At 50.1% G+C, this 15,499-nt stretch overlaps 1 long non-coding RNA gene across 1 annotated transcript; it reads right to left on the bottom strand.

Moving 5' to 3' along the window:
- Positions 1-521: 521 nt before the first annotated feature.
- LOC114676901 (uncharacterized) lies at positions 522-13,288 on the bottom strand. Its single transcript, XR_013415342.1, has 4 exons — positions 12,935-13,288; positions 11,892-11,976; positions 9,036-9,212; positions 522-1,034 (listed from the first exon to the last, which is right to left on the bottom strand). It is a non-coding gene; the product is annotated as an uncharacterized LOC114676901 (long non-coding RNA).
- Positions 13,289-15,499: the final 2,211 nt, after the last annotated feature.

A 15,499-nucleotide genomic window follows, 5' to 3' on the forward strand; every position in this document is an offset into this window, starting at 1 on the left:
AAATTGGGCCAGGCACAGTGATTCACGCCTGTAATCCTACACTTTGGGAGGCCAAAGCGGGCAGATCACCTGAGGTCAGCAGTTTGAAACCTGCCTGGCCAACATGGTGAAACCCCGTCTCTACTAAAAATACAAAAACATTAGCCAGGTGTGGTGGCGGGCACCTGTAATCCCAGCTCCCTGGGATTATGACGCAGGAGAATTGCTTGAACCTGGGAGGTGGAGGTTGCAGTGAGCTGAGATCATGCCACTGCACCCCAGCCTCCAGACAGGGCAAGACTCCATCTCATAGCAAAACAAAACAAAACCACCACAAAAAGATAACCCAATATTGTACTATAGTTTTGCAAGATGCTACCACTGCAGGGGAAGCAGGGAAGACAGTTCAAGAGCTCTCTGTAGTACTTCTTACAACCACATGTGAATCTACAATCATCTGAAAATGAAGAGTTTAATTTAAAAAAAAACTGGAAAATTGGTGACCCAGAAAATCAGGATGTGAATGGAGCAATAGGCGGCTCAGGGCAAGCGTTGCTCATTTTTATTCCTCAGTTTTCAAATCTGCAAGGAGTTTGGGGGCAGCGCGCAGAGGCGGACACAACTGGAAGCAGTGAAGGGACTGTTTGTGGTGTCTTGGGGGACGGTGGCAGCAGCTCTGGCACCTGAGCGTCTGTCCTTCCTGGTGGTCTGGTGGTGAGGGCTGATGGGGTGGACAGCAGCTCATCTCTTGGAGGCCCTGCCAAGTAAAGGGGTGGACTTGGCTCTAGAGGACAATGTCCTTGGCTCTGAGGACATTGACTTCAGCGCTCACCTCCTCTAGTAATTTCAGGTTACTTTGGCAGTGGGACAGACACAGGGGCACGAAACCATGGGTAGGAGAGGAGGTCAGCGTAAGCCCGGTTGGTGTTCACGTTCAAGCTTCCCTTCACTACAGTCAGGCGCCCGGCGGGGAGAAGAGCATCTCATCATAAGATATTTGCAGATGTATTCACGGAACTTCCCACATATCTGGATGAGGATATACGACTTGCCCCCTGGAGGAAAGAGTTAAATGAATCGCTAAAGCACAAAATGTTCCTGTAAAATTGCTTCCATATTTTATTAGATGCAGATGAGCATGAATTATTGTGAAGCTAACAGGGGAGTTTGAAAATTTTGTTCTTACCTTTTTCCATTAACAACCCCCCCTCACCTAGATGGTTATGGAAGGACTGGTTGAGGGATGCTGGTTTGGGGTTGGACCATTGAGTAAAGAGCTCATTCGCTTATTAATTCATCCCATCAGATGTTTATGGGGCACCTACCGTATGTCAGGGAATGCAAGTGCAATTACAGCTTGCAGGTGTCATTCTTGTTGATCAACCTTCCAACGACACCACCAAGGTCCTTCTGAGATGCGCCATTTTTGTTTTATGGTTATGCTGGGGATGGCTTTTGGGGGAGGAAGCTTCCTTTTGAGCCTCTCAGAGTGCCACTGTCTTATCTATGCCATAGAAAAGAAGGCGCATTTCACCTACCCCTCCAAGGTCAGAAATGCAAATTAACATTAATTCCACTTTCCCACAATCTCCCCGTTTGCATCAAGGTGTGAAACTCCATGGGGGGAAAATGGACACAGTTGTGCAAAACTGTTTTTCCAGCTGAACAGATCTGATTAGTTTCTTACACTCTGTGTGGCTCTGCCAATTTATTTTTTCTATTTATTTATGGGACAGAGTCTTACTCTGACACCCAGGCTAAAGAGCAGTGGCACGATCTCGGCTCACTGAAACCACTGTCCCCCAAATTCAAGCGATTCTCCTGCCTCAGCCTCCTGAGTAGCTGGGATTACAGGCAAGAGCTACCACACTTGGCTAAGTTTTGTATTTTTAGTAGAGACGGGGGTTACCATGTTGGCCAGGCTGGTCTCGAACTCCTGACCTCAGGAGATCCACCTGCCTTGGTCTCCCAAAGTGCTGGGATTACAGGTGTGAGCCACCATTCCCGGCCACTAGTTTTTCTTTTTAAAAAAAAATTTTGGCCAGATGCGGTGGCTCACACCTGTAATCCCAGCATTTTGGGAGACCAAGGTAGGAGGACTGCTTGAGGCCAGGAGTTTGAGACCAGCCTGGGCAATATAATGACAGCCCACCTCTACAACAAATAAAAAATTAGCCAGGTATGGTGGTGCGTGCCTGTAGTCCCAGTTAGCTGGGAGGCCAAGGAAGGAGGGTCACTTGAGCCTGGAGTTCAAGACCAGCTTAGGCAACATAGTAAGACCCCATCCCTGCAAAAATTACAAAAATTAGCCAGGTGTGATGGCACGAGCCTGTAGTCCAAGGTATTCAGGAGGCTGAGGTGAGAGGATCACTTGAGCCCAGGAGGTTGATAGCACCGCTGCCCTTCAACTTGGGAAACTGAGCAAGACTGTCTCAAAAAAAATTTTTATTTATTTATTTTTGAGATGGAGTCTCGCTCTGTCACCCAGACTGGAGTGCAGTAGCACAATCTTGGCTCACTGCAACCTCCACCTCCCAGCGATTCTCCTGCCTCAGCCCCTACAGTAGCTGAAATTGCAGGCGCATGCCACCGTGCCCAGCTAAGTTTTTAGTAGAGACAGGGTTTCGCCATGTTGGCCAGGCTGATCTCGAACTCCTGACCCCAGGTGATCCACCTGCCTCAGTCTCCCAAAGTGTTAGGATTACAGGCATGAGCCACTGTGCCCTGGCAAAAATTTACTTATTTATTTTTATTTTTTGAAATGGAGTCTCGCTCTGTCCCCCAGGCTGGAGTGCAGTGGCACTATCTCGGCTCACTGTAAGCTCCGCCTCCCAGGTTCACACCATTCTCCTGCCTCAGCCTCCCAAGTAACTGGGACTATAGGCACCTGCCAAACCTGGCTAATTTTTTGTATTTTTAGTAGAGTGTTTCACCGTGTTAGCCAGGATGGTCTCGATCTCCTGACCTCGTGATCTGACCGCCTCGGCCTCCCAAAGTGCTGGGATTACAGGCGTGAGATACCGTGCCCAGCCGCAAAAATTTATTTTTAAGTTTTTCCATTTCAATAGCTTGAAGGGTACAAGTGGTTTTTGGAGACATGGAAGAATTCTATGGTGGTGAAGTCTAGGATTTTACAGCACCTGTCACCTAAGTAGTGTACTTTGTATCCAATAAGTAGTTTTTCATCCGTCACCACCTAACATCCTCCTCCTTCTGAATCTCCAATGTCCCCACTCTGTATGTCTTTGCGTACCCATAGCTTAACCCCCACTTATTGGTGAGAATGTGCAGCATTTGGTTTTCTGTTCCTGAGTTACTTCACTAAGGACAATGGCCTCCAGTTTCATCCAAGTTGCTGCCAAAGACATCATTCTTTCTGTTTTGGAGACAGGATCTTTCTCTGTCACCCAGGCTGGAGTGCAGCAGTACATGATTCACTGCAGCCTTGGCCTCCCAGTTTCAAGCAATCCTCCCACCTCAGCCTCCCAAGTAGTCCCAAGACTAACAGGTGTGCAACACCACACCCGGCTAATTTTTAAATTTTTCGTAGAGATGGGGGTCTCATTATGTTGCCCAGGCTGGTGTCGAATTCCTGGCCTCAAGCAATCCTCCTGTCTTGGCCTCCCAAAGTGCTGGGACTTCAGACATTAATCACCTCACCCAGCCTCTATTTCATTCATTCATTCATGCATTCATTCATAGATGAAATCTTGTTCTGTCACCCAGGCTAGAATGCAGTGGCATGATCTTGGCTCACTACAACCTCTGTCTCCTGGGTTCAAGTGATCCTCCCACCTCAGCCTCCCTAGTTGCTGGGACTACAGGCATGTGCCACCACGCCTGGCTCATTTTTGTAATTTTAGTAGAGATGGGATTTCACCATGTTTGTCAGGCTGGTCTCAAACTCCTGGCCTCAAGTGATCCACCTGCCTTAGCCTCCCAAAGTGCTGGGATTACAGGTGTGAGCCACCACACCCGGCCTCATTTTTTTTTTTTTTTTTTTAGGCTGAGTAGTATTCCATAATATATACACACCACATTTTTCTTTATCCACTCATCTGTTGATGGGCTCTGCCAGTTTGATCCCAGCTGGACATCTGAGGGGCCTGGCTGCCCCTTAGCACCCCATCCCAGGGTAGGGGCACTGGGGATGAGAGAATGCATATGCTGTATTTCTCAGCTCTCCTTTAGAGATTGGGTATAGCAGAAAGGCTTGTAGGATCACTGGAAGCTGGAGTGATTGGAGTCTTTCACAGGCCCTGTCTGTCCCCACAGAGGAGGGAGTGAGGGTTGTAAAGAGCTTGTGTCTGCTGGCTTTGGCCTGAGCTGCTGGTAGGAGCAATGGCAGCTGGTCCCATGGCCTGTGGGTGCTGGCTCAGTTGAGGGGTGGGGGCTAGGCCCTAAACGCACCTAGGAGGGCTTCCAGGGCTGTCAGGAGCACAAGAAATTGACATCTAGAGGCTGCGGCATCTTTTTTTTTTTTTTTTTTTTTAAACAATCAGACGGAGCGTCTCTCGGTCGCACAGGCTGGAGGGCAGTGGTACGATCTCAGCTCACTGCAACCTCCACCTCCGAGGTTCAGGCGATTCTCCTGCCTCAGACTTCCGAGCAGCTGACACTACAGGCGTGTGAGCACGCCTGGCTAATTTTTGTGGGTTTTTTTAAATTTTTATTTATTTTTTTGGAGACTCTTATTGCCCAGGCTGGAGTGCAGTGGCATGATCTTGGCTCACTGCAAACTCTACCTCTCGGGTTCAAGTGATTCTCCTACCTCAGCCTCCTGAGTAGCTGGGATTACAGGCATCTGCCACCATGCCCAGCTAATTTTTTGCATTTTTAGTAGAGATGAGATTTCGCCATGTTGGCCAGGCTGGTCTCATACTGCTAACCTCAGGTGACCCACCTGCCTTGGCCTCCAAAAGTGCTGGGATTATAGGCATATGCCACCACACGTGGCCGAGGAAGCTGTGGAATCTACCACGAGGAGAATTCCTGAGGAAAACCAGAGGCCACATTGATGGCCCTTCACCTGCGTGGCCACATGGGATTCTCACAGCAGCCCAAAGTAGGGCCTTGAGCAAGGGAGTTCTCCTGGACCCCAATTTAGGGGCAGAGAAACAAGTCAGCAAGACCCAGAACTTATCTCTGATTACCCAGTGAGTTGTGGAGATTGGATTTCCACTTGTCATACTGCCTTTACATCTTGGCTTTTCAGCGAGAAGGTGTGCATTCAGCCCCTTTCAAAGGCAGAAAAGTGTTGCCGAAAAATGTACCAGGGGCCAGGCACAGTGGCTCACGCCTGGAATCCCAGCACTTTGGAAGGCTTAGGCAGTTGAATCACCTGAGGTCGGGAGTTCAAGACCAGTCTGGCCAACATGGTGAAACCCATCTCTGTAAAGACAAAAAATTAGCCAGGCTTGGTGGCAGGTGCCTGTAATCCCAGCTACTCAGGAGGCTGAGGCAGGAGAATCACTTGAACCTGGTGGGCGGAGGTTGCAGTGAGCTGAGACTGGGTCATTGCACTCCAGCCCTGGAGACAAGAGAAACTCCATCTCAAAAAAAAAAAAAGATAACTATACCACAGTGGCTCATGCCTGTAATTCCAGCACTTTGGGAGGCTGAGATAGGAGGATTGCTTGAGGCCAGGAGTTTAACACCAGCTTGGGAAATATACTGAGACCCTGTCCTGTAAAAAGAAAAAAAAAAAAAATTAGCTAGGTGGTGGTGTGCACCTGTAGTCTCAGCTACTCAGGAGGCCAAGAAAGGAGGATGACCTGAGCCCAGCAGTTTGAGGCTGCAGTGAACTGTGATCACTATCATGCCAGTACACTCCAGCCTGGTCAACAGAGGCCCCTATGTAGAAAAGGGCACCCTTTGCTGCATCTCTCTCTCTCTCTCTTTTTTTTTTTTTTTTTTTAAGATATGCAGTCTCGTTGTGTTGGCCAGGTTGGTCTCGAACTCTTGGTCAACAGCAGTCCTCTCACCTCAGCCTCCCAAAGTGCTAGTGTTGCAGGCATAAGTCACCATGACTGGCCTGCATCTCTTTTTGTGTTAAATGGTGGAGAATGACCCAGAAAATCTACAAGTTTCTTCTTCTGCAGTCTGAGGGCTGCAGTTTACGATCTAGCCAGGCAGGCACACAGGCTATCTGCCCTTCATTCCAAATTGTGTGTGCCTAGATTGCTCAGAAATTTGGAAAACACGCTTGGAACAGTGGCTCACACCTGTAATCCCAGCACTTTGGGAGGCTGAGGTGGGCGGATCACAAGGTCAGGAGTTTGAGATCAGCCTGGCCAACATGGTGAAACCCCATCTCTACTAAAAATACAAAAATTAGCCAGGTGTAGTGGTGCACTCCCAGCTACTATTATTTAGCACGTGCTGTGTCAGACATCGCAGAGTACCTGGGAAGCAACAATAAAAAGAACTCTTTCTCTCTCCTGAGCCCCAGTCCAGTCAAAGAGAGGCAAAGAAATAATGACAGTGCCTGGCAAGAACGCTGGGAGAGCCAGGTTCGGGCTGCAACAGGGGCAGAGCACGGGGAAGCCTCCCTCAGCCTGGAGCAGGCGGGGTAAACCTCCCCACGGCGGGACAGCTGTGAGGAGACTCAGCCAGTGAACAGAAATCTTTTCAGTCATGCATCGTGTGACTCACGCTCGTATTCCCAGTACTTTGAGAGTCCAAGGTGAGAATCACTAAGGCCAGGAGCTCAAGATCAGCTTGAGAATGAGACTCCATCTCTACAAAAAAAAAAAAAAATTTTTTTTGATACGGAGTCTCGCCCTGTCACCCAGGCTGGAGTGCAATCGCGCAATTTCGGCTAACTGCAACCTCTGTCCGGCTAATTGTTTGTATCTTTAGTAGAGACGGGCTTTCACCATGTTAGCCAGGCCAGTTTCGAACTCCTGACATCGTGATCTGCCCACCTCAGCCTCCCAAAGTGCTAGGACTACAGGTGTGAGTCATGGCGCCTGGCCCCCAAAATTTTAAAAATAGGCTGCCCATGGTGGTTCATGTCTGTTGTCCCAGCTACTCAGGAGGCTGAGGTGGGGGAATCACTTCAGCCCAGGGGTTTAAGGCCGCAGTGAGCTATGATGACACCACTGCACTCCAGCCTGGACAACAGAGTAAGATCCTGTGAAAAACAAAAACAAAAAAGGCTAGCACAGTGGATCCCACCTCTAACCTCAGCCCTTTGAGAGGCCAAGGCAGGAAGATCAATTGAGTCCAGGAATTCGAGACCAGCCTGGGCAACATAGCAAGAACCTATCTCCAAAAACATAAAGAAAAAGAAAAGGATATTTTAGTTGGTGATTATTGTGGGGAAAAGAGAGATCAGACTGTTACCGTGTCTATGTAGAAAGAAGTAGACATAAGAGACTCCATTTTGTTCTGCATTTGAGATGCTGTTAATCTGTGACCCTACCGCCAACCTTGTCCTTGCAAGAGACATGTGCTGTGGTGACTCAAGGTTTAAAGGATTTGGGGCTGTGCAGGGGGTGCTTTGTTAAACAAGTGCCTGAAGGCAGCTTGCTGGTTAAAAGTCATCACCATTCTCTTAATCTCAAGTACCCAGGGACGCGTACACTGCCAAAGTTCGCAGGGACCTCTGCCGAGGAAAGCTAGGTATTGTCCAAGGTTTCTCCCCATGTGATAGTCTGAAATATGGCCTCATGGGAAGGGAAAGACCTAATCGTCCCCCAGCCTGACACCCGTGAAGGGTCTGTGCTGAGGAGGATTAGTATAAGAGGAAAGAAGGCCTCTTGGCAGTTGAGATAGAGAAAAGCATCTGTCTCCTGCCCGACCCTGGGCAATGGAACATCTTGGTGTAAAACCCAATTGTATGTTCTGTTTACTGAGAAAGGAGAAAACCGCCTTAGGGTGAAAGGTGGGACTTGCTAGCCAATGCTGCTCTTCATCCACTAAAAAGGTTTATGGAGATGTTTGCATATGCCTATCAAGGCACAGCACTTTTCCTTAAACTTATGTCACAGAGATCTTTATTCATATGTCTTACTGTTGACCTTCTCCCTACGATGATCCTATTATCCTGCCACTTCCCTTTTTCTAAGATGGTAAAGATAATTATCAATAAATACTAAGGGAACTCAGAGACCGGTGCCAGCGTGGATCCTCTGTATGCTGAGCGCCGGTCCCCTGGGCCCACTTTTTCTTTCTCTATACTTTGTCTCTGCGTCTCATTTCTTTTCTCAAGTCTCTCATTCCACCTAATGAGAAACGCCCACAGGTGTGGAGGGGCAGGCCACCCCTTCAATTATGGTGCCAACATGGGCATTCCAGACAGAAGAAACAGCTCAAGCAAGAGCAGGAGAGCAACGAGGGCAGTGGAAACAGATCAGTGGCTGGGAGTGAGGAGAGAAGAGGATGAAAATCCAGGAGAGAGCAGAGGACACTGAGTGTCCTGACCAGGGATTACGGCTTTGTCCTGTGGGCCTGGGGGAGCCAATCACAGGACTCCCAAATTTTAATCTGTGGCCGGGCACAGTGGCTCACCCCTGTAATCCCAGTGCTTTGTGAGGGTGAGACAGGAGGAACACTTGAGACCAGGAATCAAGATCAGCCTGGGCAACACAGCAAGACCCCATCTCTATGAAAGTAAAAAAATTAGCCAGGCATGTTGGCATGTGCCTATGATCCCCGCTACTCAGGAGGCTGAGGTGGCAGCATCCCTTGGGCCCAGGAAGTTTAGGTTGCAGTAGCAGTGATCACACCACCACACTCCAGCCTGGGTGACAGAGAGAGTCCCGGTCTCAAAAGCAAACAAATACAAATTTGGATTTTTTAGAAAGGCCACTTGGGCATGGGTGATAGGAGGCTGCCTGGAAACAAGGCTGGTAAGGAGGCCACCTCTGAGGACCAAGCGAGTGGGGCAGAGGCCTGGCTGCTGGCAGGAAGGGAATATGGACGGGACAGAGGGAGGTGAGCCCAAAGCTGAAGTGAGGGGAACAGTGCAGTGGGCGCAGGGCAGGCCGGGGGAGGCGAGTGACATCTCTGTCCCGAGATAACACATAAGCAGAAAGTTCAATAGCACTTACCTAATGAAACCCTGCAATCATTTCGGCTCTGTAGTTGCTCTGAATAATGGGTTTCTGAAACATCTTACACCACTTCTCAAACTGGGTGGCCAGCTGCAGCTGAATCAATTCCAGGTGCCTGCAGTCATGATATCAAGAGTAGCAGCTGTTCACACAGATCACATCCACATACGGAGCCTAGGACCAGAGCAGGAGAGCCCGTTCAGCACCCAGAAGACTGCATGATTCAGAACTCACATGCTTTGGGGGCTCTTCTGGCAGGAAGGTAAGAAGAGGATGTAATTGAGGCACTCAGGGAGGCTGAGGCAGGAGGATGGCTTGAGGCCAGGAGTTCGAGACCAGCCTGAGCAACACACCAAGACCTCAGCTCTAAAAGTATAGTAGTAAGACAATTAACAGGGCACAGTAGCTCATGCCTGTAATCCCAGCACACTGGGAGGCCAAGGTGGGAGGATCGCTTCAGCACGGAAGTTTGAGACCAGCCTGGGCAACATGGCATGACCCCATTTCTACAAAACAAACAAACAAAAAACTAGAAGAGGAAGAGCTGCCTCTCGGGACTGAGAACATCCAAGTTCACCAATTTCGATCCTGAAATTACCCTGCCCCACAGGCAGGAAACATGGTCACAAAGTAGCCCAAAGGAGGCAGGCCTGTGACTCTGCACTGACGTGCGCAGCTGAAAAGGACTGTGAGAGGCAGAGCAGCTGCCAACGCGCAGTCCTCAGCCAAAGCCGAGGGCCCCCGCCACTGGTGCTGACTCCTCTCCAGGCAGCAGTCCCATCACTGGGACTTGCCCTGGACTTACCTTGCCCTGGAGAAGCGCTCCCACCTGAGGGGCCGATGCAGTCATTCTCACAGAAAATCTTTTTCTGTTTTGTTTTGGATACAGAGTCTCACTCTGTTGCCCAGGCTAGAATGTAGTGTCATCATCTCGGCTCACTGCAACCTCTGCCTCCCACGATCAAGTGCTGCTCATGCCTCAGCCTCCCAGGTAGCTGGGATTACAGGTGCGTGCCACCACATCCAGCTAATTTTTTGTATTTTTGGTAGAAACAAGGTTTCACCAGTTGGCTGGTCTGGTCTCTAACTCCTGACCTCAAGTGATCCACCTGCCTTGGCCTCCCAAAATGTTGGGATTGCAGGTGTAAGCCACTATGCCCGGCCATCACAGAGAATTTTTTTTTTTTTTTTTTTTGAGACGGACTCTTGCTCTGTCGCCCAGGCCGGAGTGCAGTGGCCGGATCTCAGCTCACTGCAAGCTCCGCCTCCTGGGTTTACGCCATTCTCCTGCCTCAGCCTCATGAGTAGCTGGGACTACAGGCGCCCGCTGCCTTGCCCGGTTAGTTTTTTGTATTTTTTAGTAGAGATGGGGTTTCATCGTGTTATCCAGGATGGTCTCGATCTCCTGACTTCGTGATCCGCCCATCTCGGCCTCCCAAAATGCTGGGATTACAGGCTTGAGCCACTGCGCCCGGCCCATCACAGAGAATCTTGAGGCAGCTTTCATGAGGCAGCACTGTGGGCTGCAGAGGGCCTGAAAGAGTCCCACCTAGGAGCAGGGCAGAGATGACCAAGTAGGACCACCATCAGCTTCAGCAAACTGGTGCTCAGGGCTGAGCAGCAGATGCTTCTGTGTCCAACTGGCTAGTTTCTAATGCGTCCTGAACACACTACTTTCTAGTAAGAATGCTCGCTGGGTGCAGTGGCTCATGCCTGTAATCCCAGCACTTTAGGAGGCCAAGGTGGGTGGATCACCTGAGGTTAGGAGTTCGAGACAAGCCTGGCCAACATGGCAAAATCCTGTCTCTACTAAAAAATATAAAAATTATCCAGGCGTGGTATCGTGGGCCTGTAATCCCAGCTACACTGGAGGCCGAGGCAGGAGAATTGCTTGAACTCGGGCAGAGGAAGTTGCAGTAAGCCAAGATTGCACCATTGCACTACAGCCTGGGTAACAGAGCAAGACTCCATCTCAAAAAAAAAAAAAAAAAAAATGCTAATGTCAGCCAGGCATGGCAGCTTGTGTCTGTAATCCCACCACTTTGGGAGGCCAAGGCTGGAGGATCACTTGAGCTCAAGAGTTTGAGACCAGCCTGGGCAATATAGTGCAATCCCATCTCTGCAAAAAGATTTAAAATTAGCCCAGCACACCTGAAGTCCCAGTTACTCGGGAGGATGAGGCAGGAGGATCTCTTGGGCCCAGGAATTCAAGGCTACAGTGAGCTGTGATTGCACCACTGTACTCCAGCCAGGGCAACAGAGTAAGACCTTGCCTCTACAGAAGAAAAAGGAAAATGCAGGTTCCAACTTTGGAGTTACTGAATCTCAGAATGCAGAGATTTGCCATTTCAAAAAAAATTCCCCTAGAGATTCTGAACATCCAGGCGTGGGCCAGATGAACTCTAAGCCCCCTTAAACCTTTGACATTCTATGAGTCTATTAAATCAAAGTGCAAAAAACGCTGAGTCCAAACTGAGCAAACAAATCCCATCTCCCTATGCCCAGCCTCCCTGGATTCAGAAAGCCACACTGCCTGGCGAGTAAGCAGGGAGAGAATTCTCATTAACCCAAAGACCATCTTTGAAAACAGACTGGCTGCAGCTGGGTGCGGTGGCCCATACCTGTAACCCCAGCCCTTTGGGAGGTTGAGGCAGGAGGATCGCTTGAGCCCAGGAGTTCGAGACCAGTCTGGGCAACATGGCAAGATCCTGTCTCTATCTTTTCAAGTAAAAAAACAAAATAAAAAATCCCTGGCTGGCACCTCATGGTCCTTTCCAGCTATTCCCATGAGCAGACTTCAGGACAAACCCAGGCAAAGGTGGGGAAAAATGGGGTGGAGACCCCCAGGCTCACCCCCTTGTCCGCTGCATAGTTGGAGTTGGTCACAAAGGTCACAGGCTGGGAGGGGTCCAAGGCTTTGGCATGAGCAATCACCATCCTGTCCACAGAAGGCAGAAGACACAGGTTCCGTCAGTCCAGGAAGGGCTCGAACACCCTCCCATCCTCCCCCATCAGAACACAACAGGGGGCCAGGCAAGATGGCTCACACCTTTAATCTCAGCAGTTCGGGAGGCCAAGGCAGGTAGATCACTTGAGGTTGGGAGTTCAAGATCAGCCTGGCCAACATGGCAAAAACCTGTCTCTACTACAAATACAAAAATTAGCCAGGCATGGTGGCACATATCTGTTTAACACCAGCTACTTGGGAGGCTGAGGCACAAGAATTGCTTGAACCCAGGAGGTGAAGGTTGCCGTGAGCCAGGATCACACTGCAGTCCAGCCTGATCCATAGAGCCTGGTCCATAGAGCCCTGTCTCAAAACAAACAAAAGAAAACACACACACACAGACACACACACACACACACACGTTTAGACAAAGTCTCGGTCTGTCGCCCAGGCTGGAGTGCAGTGGTGCGATCTCGGCACACTTCAACCTCCGCCTCCCCGGTTCAAACAATTCTCTGCCTCAGCCTCCGGAGTAACTGCGATTACAGGCGCCCGCCACCACGCCCGGCTAATTTTTGTACTTTTAGTAGAGACGGGGTTTCACCATGCTGGCCAAGCTGGTCTTGAACTCCTGACCTCGTGATCCACCCGCCTCGACCTCCCAAAGTGCTGGGATTACAGGCGTGGGCCACCGCGCCCGACCGATCGCTTATATTTTTAAAAAGATGTTTTCTTCGTTTTCTAGCCCCTTTTACACCGCTACAAAGTTTCAAAGGCTTAATGCGATTACAACGGCCCCTGAGAGGTCGAGCTCCGCGGTGCAGCTCCCTAATGCGGGGCAACCTCAGAGGGGGCCTACCCTGCCCAGGATGAGCTGCGCCAGGTGGCGGGGGACGCTCCCGGGGGTCCTCGGGCCCTGGCTGGGGGAGGTGTTGTGGGATGCACTTACCCGGGATCAGGTGAGGCGAGTGCACGGCCGAGGCTGCAGCTGCCGCTGGCCATTGAGGAGCTTCTCCGCAACGGGCCCGCCAGGAGCCGGCCGGTTGGGGCGCAGCGCCTGCTCGTGACGCGTCTGGCCCTTGCTACGCCCGGCCCTGCAGGCGGGGAAGTCGTAAAGCTCCTCCCGGTAGCTTATGGGCGGCGGCAGCCGGGCCGAAGCTTGCGGACACAAAAAGGCCAGCTCAGCTGCCGGTTATATCCCCCCCGGCGGCCTGTGGCCAGGCGTCCGCGCACGAGCGCTCCTAGAAGACCTGCAGCCCCGCCGCCAGTTCCGATCGGCTCCGCGTGAGGAGCGGGCTTCTGCGACGTCACAAGCCCCGCCTTCGGTGACGTCACAAGGATGGGCCTTGGAGCGATGTCACAGGCGGGGGCGTTCGGCGGCGTCACGGAGGTGGGAGTGTCAGTAGCTGAGCAGTTTTCTCCTGAGAGTGGAGCCTGGTAACCGCGACCTCCCCTCCAGGTCCTGTGTGTTGCTGGCTGGAGAAGGGTAGTTGACAAACTCAGACCCAGCGCAGTGTTTATGTCGGTCAAAAATACAAAAATATGTCCAGGCGCGACCAAGGCGGGAGGATCCCTTCAGGCCACGATCAGTCTAGCAACATGGTGCGACCCTGTCTCAGTAGTCCTACCTCAGCCCCCCAGCTACTTGAACCCCAAGGTTCAAGGCTCCAATGAGCTATGGTCCCACCACAGCATTCCAGCCTGCGAGACTGAGGTAAACCGTGTCTAAAAAAGTAAAAAAAAAACCTAAGTGTGCAACAGGGAGGGACTGCCAAATAAAACTGCGATCCCAGTACTTTGGGAGGCCGAGGCGGGAGGATGGCTGGCTTGGGCTCAGGAGTTCTAGACCAGCCTGGGCAACATGAAGAAACCCCGTCTCTACAAAAGATACAAAAATTGGCCGGGGGCGGTGCTCACGTGGCCTAATTTTTGTAATTTTTGTAGAGATGGGGGTCTCGCTGTGTTGCCCAGGCCAGTTTCGAGCTCCTGGGTTCAAGCGGTCTTCTCACCTTGGCCATTAGAGTCGTCAGGATTACAGGCGTGAGGGACTGTGCCCCGCCTGGGTTAGGCTGTTTAATAACAAGAAAGTGCTCCACCAGGCTTGGTGCCTCAAGCCTGTAATCCCAGCACTTTGGGAGGCCGAGGTGGGTGGATCACCTGAGGTCAAGAGTTTGAGACCAACCTGGCCATGGTGAAACTCAGTCTCTACAAAAAGTACAAAAATTAGCCGGGTGTGGTGGCACATGCCTGTCGTCCCAGCTACTCCTTGAACCCAAAAGGCTGAGGTTACAGTGAGCCGAGATTGCACCACTTCACCCCAGCCTAGGCAACACAGCGAGACTCCAAAGTATGACACCAGCCTGGGCAATGTAGTGAAACCCTGTCTCTACAAAACAAAAAATCCAGGTGTAACTGTGTCCACCTGTGGCCCAGGCTACTTAGGAGGCTGAGGTAGGAGGACTACTTGAGGCCAGGAATGAAAGCATGTCTCTAGATAGTTAACTAGCTAGCTAGATATGTAGTTTTCGACTTTTTTCCCTCGATTTGAACATGTTTTTCTAAAGTAGCATTCAACACATCAGCATTTTACAGTGTTATTAGTTGTTAATATGATTCTGTTTTTCTGAAATACAGTATCCTTCACAAGCAGTTTTGTCTTTCAAAGTACATAGATAGGTCCTCAAGTGAATTTGTCTGATGTTGGCGACCTTGGTACCATTTTCTCCAGTTGACTGGAATAGTCAGTCAATAATTTCAGGTTACTGTTGGCCTGAGAAGAAGAGCCCAAAGGCAACAAGCAAATGTGCTGGTGTCCAATCACCTTCTAGAAACATTTTCACTTTCCTGTAAGGTTTCCCTTGATGAACATAGAAGTAGTGTATGTAGAACTGACCCAGTGCTGCCGTGGCAACTTCGTATATTAGGCCAAATTTACATTTCTTACCTTTGTGAGAGGCACCCTGGTAGGCTAGTGGAGTTACACACGAAGTCTGATCTCAGCTGCACTGTCCAGAGATGCAACATGGTCCAATCAAATAACATTCTCTGAGCTTGTTTCTTAAGCTGTAAAATAAGAATAACAATTATACCTGTCTAAAAAGACAGCTTATTGTATTTGAGTGGTCTTTTATTTTCTACGAAGCTGTGTTTAACACGGTAATTATTTTTATTTCCATACCACATTTGTGTTTTGTTTTGCTTTTCTTTTTGTTTTGAAATGGGGTCTGTTTTTGTTTTTTTTTTTGAGATGGAGTTTTGCTGTTGTCTCCCAGGCTAGAGTGCAGTGGCAAGATCTCCGCTCACTGCAACCTCCACCTCCCAGGGTCAAGCGATTCTCCTGCCTCAGCCTCCTGAGAAGCTGGGATTACAGGTGCCCACCACCACACCCAGCTAATTTTTTTTTTTTTTATATATATTCTTAGTAGAGATGGGGTTACATCATGTTGCCCAGGCTTGTCTCAAACTACTGATGTCAAGTGATCCACCTGCCTCTGCTTCCCAAAGTGCTGGGATT

The sequence above is a fragment of the Macaca mulatta genome, chromosome 3 (assembly GCF_049350105.2).
Source record: "Macaca mulatta isolate MMU2019108-1 chromosome 3, T2T-MMU8v2.0, whole genome shotgun sequence".
NCBI classification, from domain to species: domain Eukaryota; kingdom Metazoa; phylum Chordata; class Mammalia; order Primates; family Cercopithecidae; genus Macaca; species Macaca mulatta.